The sequence below is a fragment of the Canis lupus genome, chromosome 6 (genome assembly GCF_048164855.1).
Source record: "Canis lupus baileyi chromosome 6, mCanLup2.hap1, whole genome shotgun sequence".
NCBI classification, from domain to species: domain Eukaryota; kingdom Metazoa; phylum Chordata; class Mammalia; order Carnivora; family Canidae; genus Canis; species Canis lupus.
The window spans coordinates 18,376,767-18,388,029 of NC_132843.1; positions in this window are offsets into that span (position 1 = coordinate 18,376,767).

Genomic DNA, 11,263 nt, shown 5'->3' on the forward strand with positions numbered 1-11,263 from the left:
CATTGTCACTACCCTAACAAATTCTCTATGCTCTACCTATTCATCCTTCCTCCCCAGCCCCAAACCCCTGTCAACTATTGATCTTTTTACTGTCTCCATAGTTTTGCATTTTCCAGCATGTCATATAGTTAAAATAAGACAATATGCAGGTTTTTTAAGATTGGCTTCTTTCCCTTAGTCATATGTGTGTAAGTTTCTTCCCTATCTTTTCATGGCTGGGTTTCTTTTTCTCACTGTCAGGATATGTGTTGCAGTTTCTTTTCTTTTCTTTTCTTTTCTTTTCTTTTCTTTTTTTTTTTTTTAAAGATTTTATTTATTTATTCATGAGAGAGAGAGAGAGAGAGAGAGGCAGAGACACAGGCAGAGGGAGAAGCAGGCCCCATGCAGGGAGCCGGATGTGGGACTCAATCCTGGGCCTCCAGGATCACGCCCTGGGCCGAAGATAGGCGCTAAACCGCTGAGCCACCCAGGGATCCCCATGCTGCAGTTTCTTTATCCCTTCACCTACTGAAGGACATCTTAGCTGTTTCCAAGGTTCAACAATTATGAATAAAGATTCTATAGACATTTGTGTGTAGGTTTTTGTGTGGACATACATTTGCAACATCTATGGGTAAATCCCAAGGAGCATGTTTACTGTATCATATAGCAGGAATATGTTCAGTATTGTAAGAAACTCCCACACTGTCTTCAAAATAGCTGCACCATTTTGTATTCCTATCATCAATGAATGAGTTTGTTCTTTCACATCCTTGTCAGCATTTGATGTTGCCAATGTTCCAGATTTTGCCCATTCTAATAGGTGTTTAGTGGTTCTATTTTTCTTCTAATATTTTTATGGTTTAATTTTTGAGGTTTAAATCTATAGTTTATCTGAAGTTTCTTTGGGTGGAACTTTATTATGGTATATAAAAGAGAGTTCACTTTAATTTGTTCCAAATGGTAAGCCACTTGTCCCAAAATAGCTTACTGAACAATCTTCTTCCAAAGATATTTTAAATGTTGCCTTTTTTTTTATCAATTTCTCATAATATTTGGATCTATTTCTAGAGTTTCTATTCTGTTCTGTTGATCTTCCTATTTCTGTACCTGTTCCTTAATGCTTTTAATAATGTAGATTTATAATGTATTTCAGTAACTTATGGGGAATATGGACTTCTAAAACTTTTGACTGGTTTTATACTTCTATTATTTTCAGATGAACTACAGAAGCATTCTCTCAAGTCATAAAGGAAATTTGCTATTTATATTTTGACTATAATTTGTTATATTTGTAAATTAATTTGGGAAAATATGGACAGCTGTGTACTCTTAAGCTTTTTCTTCCAGATGTTATGTCTCTCTTTTTTTGGTTCCCAGGAAAAGATTTAACTGTTCTACCTATAGGTTTCATATTTCTTGTTGATTTCACTGCTAATTATTTCTATTTTTGGTTTTGGTTATTATCATGAAGGCGATTTCTGTTTCCATTATATTTTTGTACAGAAGATTTATGTGATTATCTTGATTCTAGATACTTTAAAACAGTTTCCTAGTAGTTTTAATAATTTTATAGTTTATTTTGTAGGCTTTTAAAAAATGTTTTAGTATATAATTTGCAAAACATATGGCAACTTAATGTTTTCAATAAATACACATTTTAAATTTTGTTTTGTATCTTACTACTAAGTAAGGAAATTTCAAAAAATTATTAAAAGGAATGGAGATTTTTCTTGTATGTAATTTGAAAGTCTCTGATTTTACTATTAGGCATTACATTATCTGTTTAGTAAACAGATTTGATATGTATGTATTTATTTGTATGCACTTAAAATATCTCTGGAAGGTTAACCAGTAACAGTGATTATTTCTGAGAAGGGATTTGACTGATGGCACAGGTAGGTAAGAAAATATACTCAGTGAATATACTTTTGCATCTTTTAAGTTGTGTATCATTTATACATATAAGCCCATTCAAAACAGAAATAAGAATTAACAAAGCAAAGCAACATTTGTCATCTTATTAAGAAAGTATTTATTTAGTCCTAGTTCCTAAGGCTTTTTAAAAAAGATAATCAATGACCAGTGGTGACTTAAACACATTTCTTTCTATATTCATTGGCCTGATCACATGGTTTTTTATTTGGTCTTTAGTTTATTATATTTAAAATGTGTCTAATATTAAATCATCTTCATTGGTTGTGGCATTTTATTTTTTTTTCTGATGAGTATTTTATTTAGTGTCTTTGTATCTATGGCTATAAACAAAATTGTCTTGCAGTGAGGTGAGTGTGATGTTTTAGTCCAGTTTTGGTGTGAGTATTGTAAAACAAATTGACAAGCCCCCCCCCTCATTTTCCATATTCCAAATTTACTGGAATGGGATTTCTCCAGTGCTTCAAAAATTGAAACAACTCATCTGGTAACCACTTGCTTCTAAAACTTATTTTGGAAGAAATATTATAATAAAATCTTCACAGAATTTTTTATTGCTATGATTCTATTAAGGTTTTCAACAATGCAAATATGCCTTAATATTTCTCAGGAATTATTTACTTGAAAGACACCTCCTAAGTATGGCATGGGTATGATTTTAGATTAAGTCTAGATCATGCTGTGGTTACAAATGATGAAAATCATTAAGAAATGAATTCAATACCATAAAAGGTGTATTTTCCAGTTAAAAATTATAACATCTCTTTTATACATCACCAAACCTTGCTCTCATCAAAATAGAAACACATATTTATATTTTTGGTAAAACAATCTGAATTTTTTCAATGAACTCACACGGTTGCATGTATTCATTGATCACATTAGCCAACTCTTAAAAATATTTGATTTCCTGCTCAGAGTCCATCATGGTAAGGACTGAAATGACAAATTCATCTTACTCTGGAGAACAAATCTGTAACTCAGCCATATCTCTGCCACTCATGAATCATCAAGTCTCGGCTTTACTTGTGGGATAAATATATCTGTTATGTATACCTTCTTGTCCTTTTTGTATAAATATATATTTCTTTCCTTGCATCCATTTTTATTTATATGCATCCCACCTCTAATACTCACAGTGGAGACTCAACTTGGAGCAAATCAATTAAAGCCACTGGTTTTCTTTTCTTTTTGCCACACAATACTGCCAAACCCAAATCACAAATTTGCCAGGGTCTTTACCGTATTTTCTTCAAAGGAGAGGAATGAGCTGGAAAAGGGAGTGAGGTGAACATTTGATCAAGATGACAAGCACCAGTGGATTCCTGCTGCTTGCTGGAACACAAGCCTGATGACATGTATTTGGTGTCATTCCGATGTAGATTCTGACAGAGGCCAATTTATGGTCCAATTTATGTCTTGACTCTCATACGAAGGCCAAGCAAGCTATAAAATGTAATAAGAATTTCTTCAATCAATGTCCAGAGGAAAAACAAATCACTCAGTTACTGACACAATATTGCATCAACACTCGGGTAAAGTTCTCACAAGTGTGTGACATGCCCCCAAGCTACAGGGAGCCCGAGACGGAAAACCTGCCTTAGCAGCCCCTCGCCCTAATGGAAGAGCTCCGAAACTTTATAGCTGCTAATAGGTCATCAGCTCTTGTTTTTCTTTATTTTCCTTTATTCTAATAGTACTACCATTGGTGGGGGCGGGGGAGGGAGAAAAGGAGAGGGAAATTAGATAATGAAATGAGTTCTTATTATCCTTACTTCCGAGATTTTCTTTTCAGTCTTCTTTCTGACCTCTTGGCTGCGAACCCCTTCATTCCTTTCTCCCCCACCACCTTCCCTTCCTACCAGTTCCTCCGTTAGAGGGAAGTTATTTATTTGTCCCTTGGCAGATCATTCTAACTCAGGCTCCTGGTGAGGTAACACAGATGACTCCCTGGTCACAGTTTCTATCCAGCCAGTCGTGGGCTTGTGTATTTTCCCTGTGCCTATTCGTTTAGATGTTTTCCAAGCAGATACATGCTGTCAAGCACTGCTACAGGTTGGTTCCTGGAGGGGTTTTGGAGAAGGAGGATGGGGGGAGCGGAGTGGTGTGGCTCTCCATGAGGTCTGTTCTAATTTTTTTGATTTGTTCCTTCCAAATCCTGTTTTATGACTGTTGCTGTGCAACACACACACACACACACACACATACACACTTGCATGAGCATGCACATAGTGAAAATCTATAGGAAGCACTGTGCTCTATTTCAAATGTGACTTCATGTATGTGTGTGCACTTAGGGCTGGGAGTCGGGGTCCCCTTTTAACCTGGCCTCCCATTTCCACCTAGAACCTCTTTCTCTATCAGCAATTTTCATGGTTCGTGGGGCTGGTGCAGGTGAGCAGCTCTTAAAACTTAAACTTCAGGGCACCTGGGTGGCTTAGTGGTTGGGCATCTGCCTTTAACTCGGGGTGTGATGCCTGAGTCTGGGACGGAGTCCCTCATCAGGCCCCCCATCGGGAGCCTGCCTCTACCTCTGCCTATGTCTCTGCCTCTCTCTGTGTGTCTCTCGTGAATAAATTAAATCTTAAAAAAAGAAACTTACACTTCTGTCTTTTATACTGTCCTCAACAACGTGTGTCTCTTCTCCCAGATTATGAGGCGAAGCCCATGTGTTGTGTCCTCCACCTGCTGTAGACCTGGGCATCGTGCTCTCAATAGTGTGGACACTCAGTAAATGCATGTAGAAGTGCATTCTGAGCTGTTTCACTGTTGACTTCTGTTGAGTAATTTTCCTGATTATAAAAGTACCCTGTGTTCATGACTAAAGTTTTGAAAAACCCAGAAAATGATTCAGAGAAGAGAATTAAAATATTGGCAACGCCATTGCCATTAAATGTTGTGTTTCCTTCTGATTTTTTTACTGCATGTTTTTTTGTATGTTATAGAATTTTATTTAAAGTATCCTACTTTTCATTTTTATCGTTTTCTAATTTTCTATGCTACAAGGAATATTTTCAAAGCCTGACTTTTAAAGGTGAATAACCTCTCATTATATAGATGTATCATATTTTCATAGTCCTTTCCCTAATGTGACTCACTGCACTGTGTCCTATGTAGAGAGAGACTCTTTCCAACAAATAAGCATAATACTCTAGAGAATCCTGCTAATGTCTTCAGTCTTCTCACCTTATTTATTGGCCTCTAGGGTGGAGATAATATAGAAATCGGGGAGTTAGACTTCAAAGGAGTGGAGAGAAGAAAGATAGAGGGTGAATATAACTTGCTATGAATTTTAGGTTCCCACAAAACAAAATTCCCTCCACCAAATAGCCTATTAAACTTATTAAATAAAAATTAAGTAATAGTATTTTTTCTCTAGTCTTATAACCTAACAAAATGTTAAGCACAGAGTTAGTCGATACATAGATAAATAAATAGATAAAAAGGACAATAGATTCCATTGAAATAGCACCCTGAGACCCAGTTTACCCATTTAATTGGAATGATGGCCGAGGGAGAAATTTAGAGCAGAGCATTTCAATGACTCTAAACAAATGAATAAATGGTTCACTTAATTCATTTCAATGTCTGGGCTGGTGGTACCCAAAAGTCTATTCAAAAAAAATGTCCCATTGCATTGCCCCAGGGGTTGCTTCTTTCTGCCCTGCTCTGAATATATATAGGTGTTTAAAATTCATGTCTGATATAAAAACCATCTATATAGATCATGTTAAATGTCTAGGGTTCTACTTTGGAGACTCAGAATTCTGACCAACACCACCAGAAGAACATGATCTGATTTTAAAGAAGTCTGCCTTAGGTTTAAAGGATACCTCCCCAAGCAGGAAGAGTTCTAAAAAATGCTTCAAATATAAAGTATTTATTTGTGACTAAGCTATACTTAAAATGAAAGAGAGTCAGATGTGGATTGCACAAATATTTTTGGAGAGGTTATACCGTGCCCAAAATCAAACAGTGTGTCTTCGTATTCTTCACCTCACTTAGTTCTTAAAAGTATCCACTGAGAAAAGATTCTTTAACTTATATGGGTAAACAGAGTGAGACTCAGAGATGTTTAATGATGAGCCCATAACCCTCATCTGTTGACCCATCTACTCATTCAGGAGTTTTTTTGAGTGCCTACTCTGGGACAGGCCCTGAACAAGGCTGTTAGGATACAGTCTTAAACCAGTCATAATCCCTGCCTTCAAACTGGCTACAGTCATGTGTACAAAACAGTATGGTAACAGAGGAGACAAGTCACAATGGGAAAAATACAGCAATAGGAATAAAGTAAGTGGTGTCATGGGGTCATATTTTATGGTCAATTGGTTTTTGACCAGGTTGCCAATCCACTTCAATGGGAGAAAGAAGAGTCTTTTCAACAAACAGTCCTGGAGTAGTCAGATATCTTCCTACAAAAGATTGAAGTTGGAACTCTACCTCACATCACATACAAAAATTAACTTAAAATGGAAAATCTAAAAGTAATATCTAAAACTGTAATATGTTTAGAAGAAAATATGGGTGTAACTCTTTGTGACCTCAGATTAGGCATTGGTTTCTTAGATATGACATCAAAAGCAGAGGTGAAAAAAGAATAGGTCAATTAGATTTAATCAATATTTAAAACTTTGGTGTCTCAAAGGACACCATCAAGAAAGTGAAGAGACAATTTAGAGAATGGGGGAAAATGCAAATCATATAACCGATAAAGGACTATTATACAGAATTATTTAAATTTAACAATTAAAATATAGATAATGCAATTAAAATATGATATTTGAAGAGACATTTCTCCAAAGAAGATATGCAAATGGCCAATTAAGTACATGAAAATATGTGCAACATCGCTAGCCAGCAGGCAAATACAAGTCAAAACCGTAGTAAGATACTATATCACATCCACTAGGATGGCTATAATAAAAAAGACAGGCAATCTCAAGTTTTGTGCAGGATATAGAGAAACTGGAACTCTCATACATTTGCTGGTTGGAATATAAGATGGTGGAATTGCTTTGGAAAAAAAATTTGACAGTTCTTTAAAACATTAAATCTATAATTACTTATCAGGCAGCAATTCCACTCCAAAGTACATGTACTCAAGAGAAATGAAAACATATGTAAAAACCCTGTATAAAACTTGCACATGAATCCTCAGATAGCATTATCCATAACAGGCAAAAGTGGAAACAACTCAAGTGTCCCTCACTTAATTAATGGATAAGTAAAATGCAGGATAGTCTCAAAAGGAAATATTATTCAGGCATAAACAGGAATGATGTACTAATAGGTGCTACAACATGCATGAACCTTGAAAATCTGCTGAGTAAAAGAAGCCAGACACAAAAGTCCACATAGTATATGATTCCATTTATATGAAATGTCCAGAACAGACAAATCCAGTGAGGCAGAAAGCAGATTAGTGGTTACCAGGGGCTGAGGGGAGAGTAGATGGGAGAGACTGCTAAGGACGATGAGATTTCTTTTTGGGGTAACGAAAATGTTCTGGAACCATGCAGTGGTAATGGTTGGTCTACTTCGTGAACACTATAACACTGAATCATATACTTCAAGAGGGTGAGTTTTGTGTTTTGTGAATGATATTTCAATTTGAAAAAGAAAAAGAAAAAGGGAGATCTATAATTACCTAAGAAAGATCATATATTATCCGCTCTGACAATATGTGATTGCTCAGTTCTACTAAACTCCACCTCTCAAGAAGGGGACAGTGGACTATTTTTGTTTTATTCATGTTTAACTTATAAGACAAAGGAATTATTTTCTCCATATACATGTTTTTCCACATACACATGCAGATATGGACTTTCGCTCTATGCTGCGGAGCGTCTTGACATAAAAATTAACATAAAAAATTATTTTCTTCGACCTACCTCAAGAATGTAAGCCTCAGCTAGGAATCTGCCAGAGCAAAGGTCCAGGCCCAGGCTCACTGCTTATCCAAGGATCTTTCTGGACCAAGTGATGGAGCATGAGAGAGAGAGGCCTAGTCTGGCGTAGTCACTGCCATAGACACTTGCCTGGTCAGCCATTTACCCATCTTTGAATTTCCTAAGCAACAAAAGAGACCACCTAGTGTGACGGTTGCCAGTCCTGTCCAGCTGTCACTCAGTCTCCGGACTTGGAGGAAAGCCTGTCTAGACAGGGCAATGATACTCTCACAATGTGAAGCTGGCAGGCCATCATCTTTTAAGAAAACCAACAAATAAAGACAAAACAACAAAACCCAGTGCGGTAATTAGAGACCAGACCTAATTTGAATCCTCCGTAATGAAACTCAGTCTTTTCTTGTTTCTTCAGAGGCATTTGGAACAATTCTGAATGAACGAGCAGAGCCATCTCCAGAGTGAGATTCATCAGGACAACCGCCCCAGCACCGAGCACACAGCGCTCAGCGCGGAGGGCCCAGGCCCGGGGTGCGGGGCCTGACAGTGATGCGGGGTTTCAGGAAGGCTCTGATGCGGATGTGGGGAGAAAAGGAGACCGAGCTCCCCAGCTGAAACCATCCTGGGGCTTTTGTAATCCCTACGCAGTCACACAGTCAGCCGCAAGCCTTCCCACATGTCCCAGGGAGTAAGACTCTCCGGCCACTTTTCTGCTTTTCCCCTCATGGGTGCCTGAACCAAAACAAGGGACGGGGAGAGGGGAGGAGAGACACACAGGAGGACTTGCCACCATCTCCACTCCTCTTGGACTACTTCAGGGCGCGAGAACTCTCTGGAAGTGAGGAAGGTCAGGACAAGCTGGTCAAGAGCTGGCTTTGAAGCCAGGCTGCCAGCATGGAAATCCTGACTCTAACCCACTGGTGAGTGATTTGGGGTTCACACTGAATTTCTTCCGACTTCAGTTTCCTCATCTGTAAAGTGATCTAAACTCCTACCTCTGAGTTGTCAGAATTAAATGAAATAGCATGCTTATTAAATGGGAGACATTATTTCAAACGCCAATGATAGCATCCCGTTATCTGTGCTCATAAATCCCTCTATTTTTAACCCTCATACTTCCTGCAGTATTTTCTGACTTGGCTTAGATTCAGCTGTCACGGAGTCCATCCAACTACGTTCTTTATATCAACACAATTCGATGAATATTTATTATGGTCTGCATTAAAATCCTAGGGATCAGTCAGAAGTGTTTTCACATTCCTGACCCAAATACATACACCAGCTGTGTGACCCCAAGAAAGAGGGTTAATCTTTCCAACCCTCATTTTTATATATATGCTTTATAAATGGAGACATTAATAAGATAACATGTCTCAAGTCCTTGGACAAGTACCTGGAAAACAATTAGTATGAATAAATGATAATGTAGCTCCCCTCTTCCTCCTCCTCCTTCCCTTATATACTAAATTACTTTTATTCATGTTTCTTGGATAGTTCAAATCAATTAAACTATTTTGACCAGATCAACAACCAATAGCCTGATGGGTAGCTGATCTCACTGTGGTAAATTGCACAGATGGTGGTAGTGGCTGCGATATTCACGGTCTTTGCGGTCCAGGTGTCTGCCAAACAGAGAAACTGGGCTGGAGTTTTAAAGTACTATGTCCAGAAGAATGTCTGTGGGATGTACCGGATCTGCCTGTCTGTCCCTATCTCCGTCTGTCTCTCTCTCACACACACATACCCCTTCTGGCTTCAACTTAGTCCTTCCTTCAGAACTACTCAGCGTTGCCTTTCATTTCTTTCCATATAAATGTAGAAATAAATTTCTCCAATTTACTGAAAAGTATCTCCCAAAGGGACTGAGGGAGGCAGGAAATTAAACTGTGGTGCTGAAATCATTTCAGCACTCTAGCTTTACCCCACAAATGTAAATTTAGGGAATTCCACTTGTCAAAGTCCTCTTTGAAGCTTTGAATAATTGGATCCCAATTATTCTTAACCACATTATTCAGGCCTATGTTCAACTTAATATCTAAATAGATTACATTTTTTGCCACCTACTAAAATTCCCCAAAGTGAATATTGCCACATTATGCTCTTCAGTTAAGAGTGAAATTTCTGACTAAAAATGTTTTTACTCCTATCTCGAGATGGCTGCAAAATCCTCCATGATAACTAAAGCTGTGAGAATTGGCATCACATTTGAATTGGTATCAACTTGTAGTAAAAATATGCTCAGGAAGAAGGAATCATTGTACTTTCTACCAATCACTTTAATACCTGAGACATCTTCTTTCTTACTAATAGCTCTTCCTAATGGTTATAAAGTCAAAACAGATAGCAAAGAATATAAAAGGAAATCATAGTATCTGGAAGTATCTCTCTGAACAAGTTGAATACAGTATAAATTACATGTTCTTATTCTACTTTCAAAAGGAGTTAATGTTTAAAATCGTGCCATGCACATTCTCTTGTTGAATAATTTTTTTGGTTTTCTGTTTCATACACTGTTATCAAATGGCTCCATTATATTTTTTATGAGCTCTTAATATCTATCCTTCCTTTTTAACTTTTCCAGGGAAAGTAAGAGAGTAGCTAATCTTGCAACAGTGCTCAAGACAGCCTCCCTCACACCCCTACATCAGAGGATTATTCTGTCTAAAATGTCAATAGGCAAGTTTGAGAGCCCCTGCATTACACCATGTTACAGATTGGGACATTGATGTGTTATAATAAAATGTCATACCAGACATGAGTAGAGAGTCAGGTTTACATTTTATGATTAGTTGAGACAAAATTACTATATGGATTTATTGCTCTTAATTTAGTATCATAACCAATGGGAACAGGAAGTGGCTAAGAAGCTTGCTGGGTGATAGATGTGAATTATTCTAGAATAAAGTTTTGTCTTAACATTCTCACCCCTGCGGCATCCACAAAGTGAACAATTAACTTAAGGTAAAAAGTAACTTTTTAAAAAAATTTATTTAAATTTTGCATTGCATCTTTCCAAATTTTAAATCCTAGAATTTTCAGAACACATAGAATGAATAAGCAATACTGAGTCCATGAATTCAAAGTTCAGAGCCTTTACATCTATAAAACATTTTAGGTACCATATAAAGTTTATCTTAAAAAAATATTTATTTTTTAGAGACAGAGCAAGAACAGGAAGGACAGAGGGAGGGGGAGAATCTCAAGCAGATTCCACATGGAGCATGGAGTCCTACGTGGGGCTTGATCCCATGACCCTGCTCTCAGCACTACCTGAGCCAAAACCAAGAGTCAGGCACTTAACCAATTTCACCACCCAGGTGCCCCTGAAGTTTATTTTTATAGTAATTTTATACATAGTGTAGTATAGTCGCATACTGTTTGCTATCTGTATGTGAAGAAAGAGAGAAACATGAGTAAAAACAATTCCTAATCCACTGGGTGGC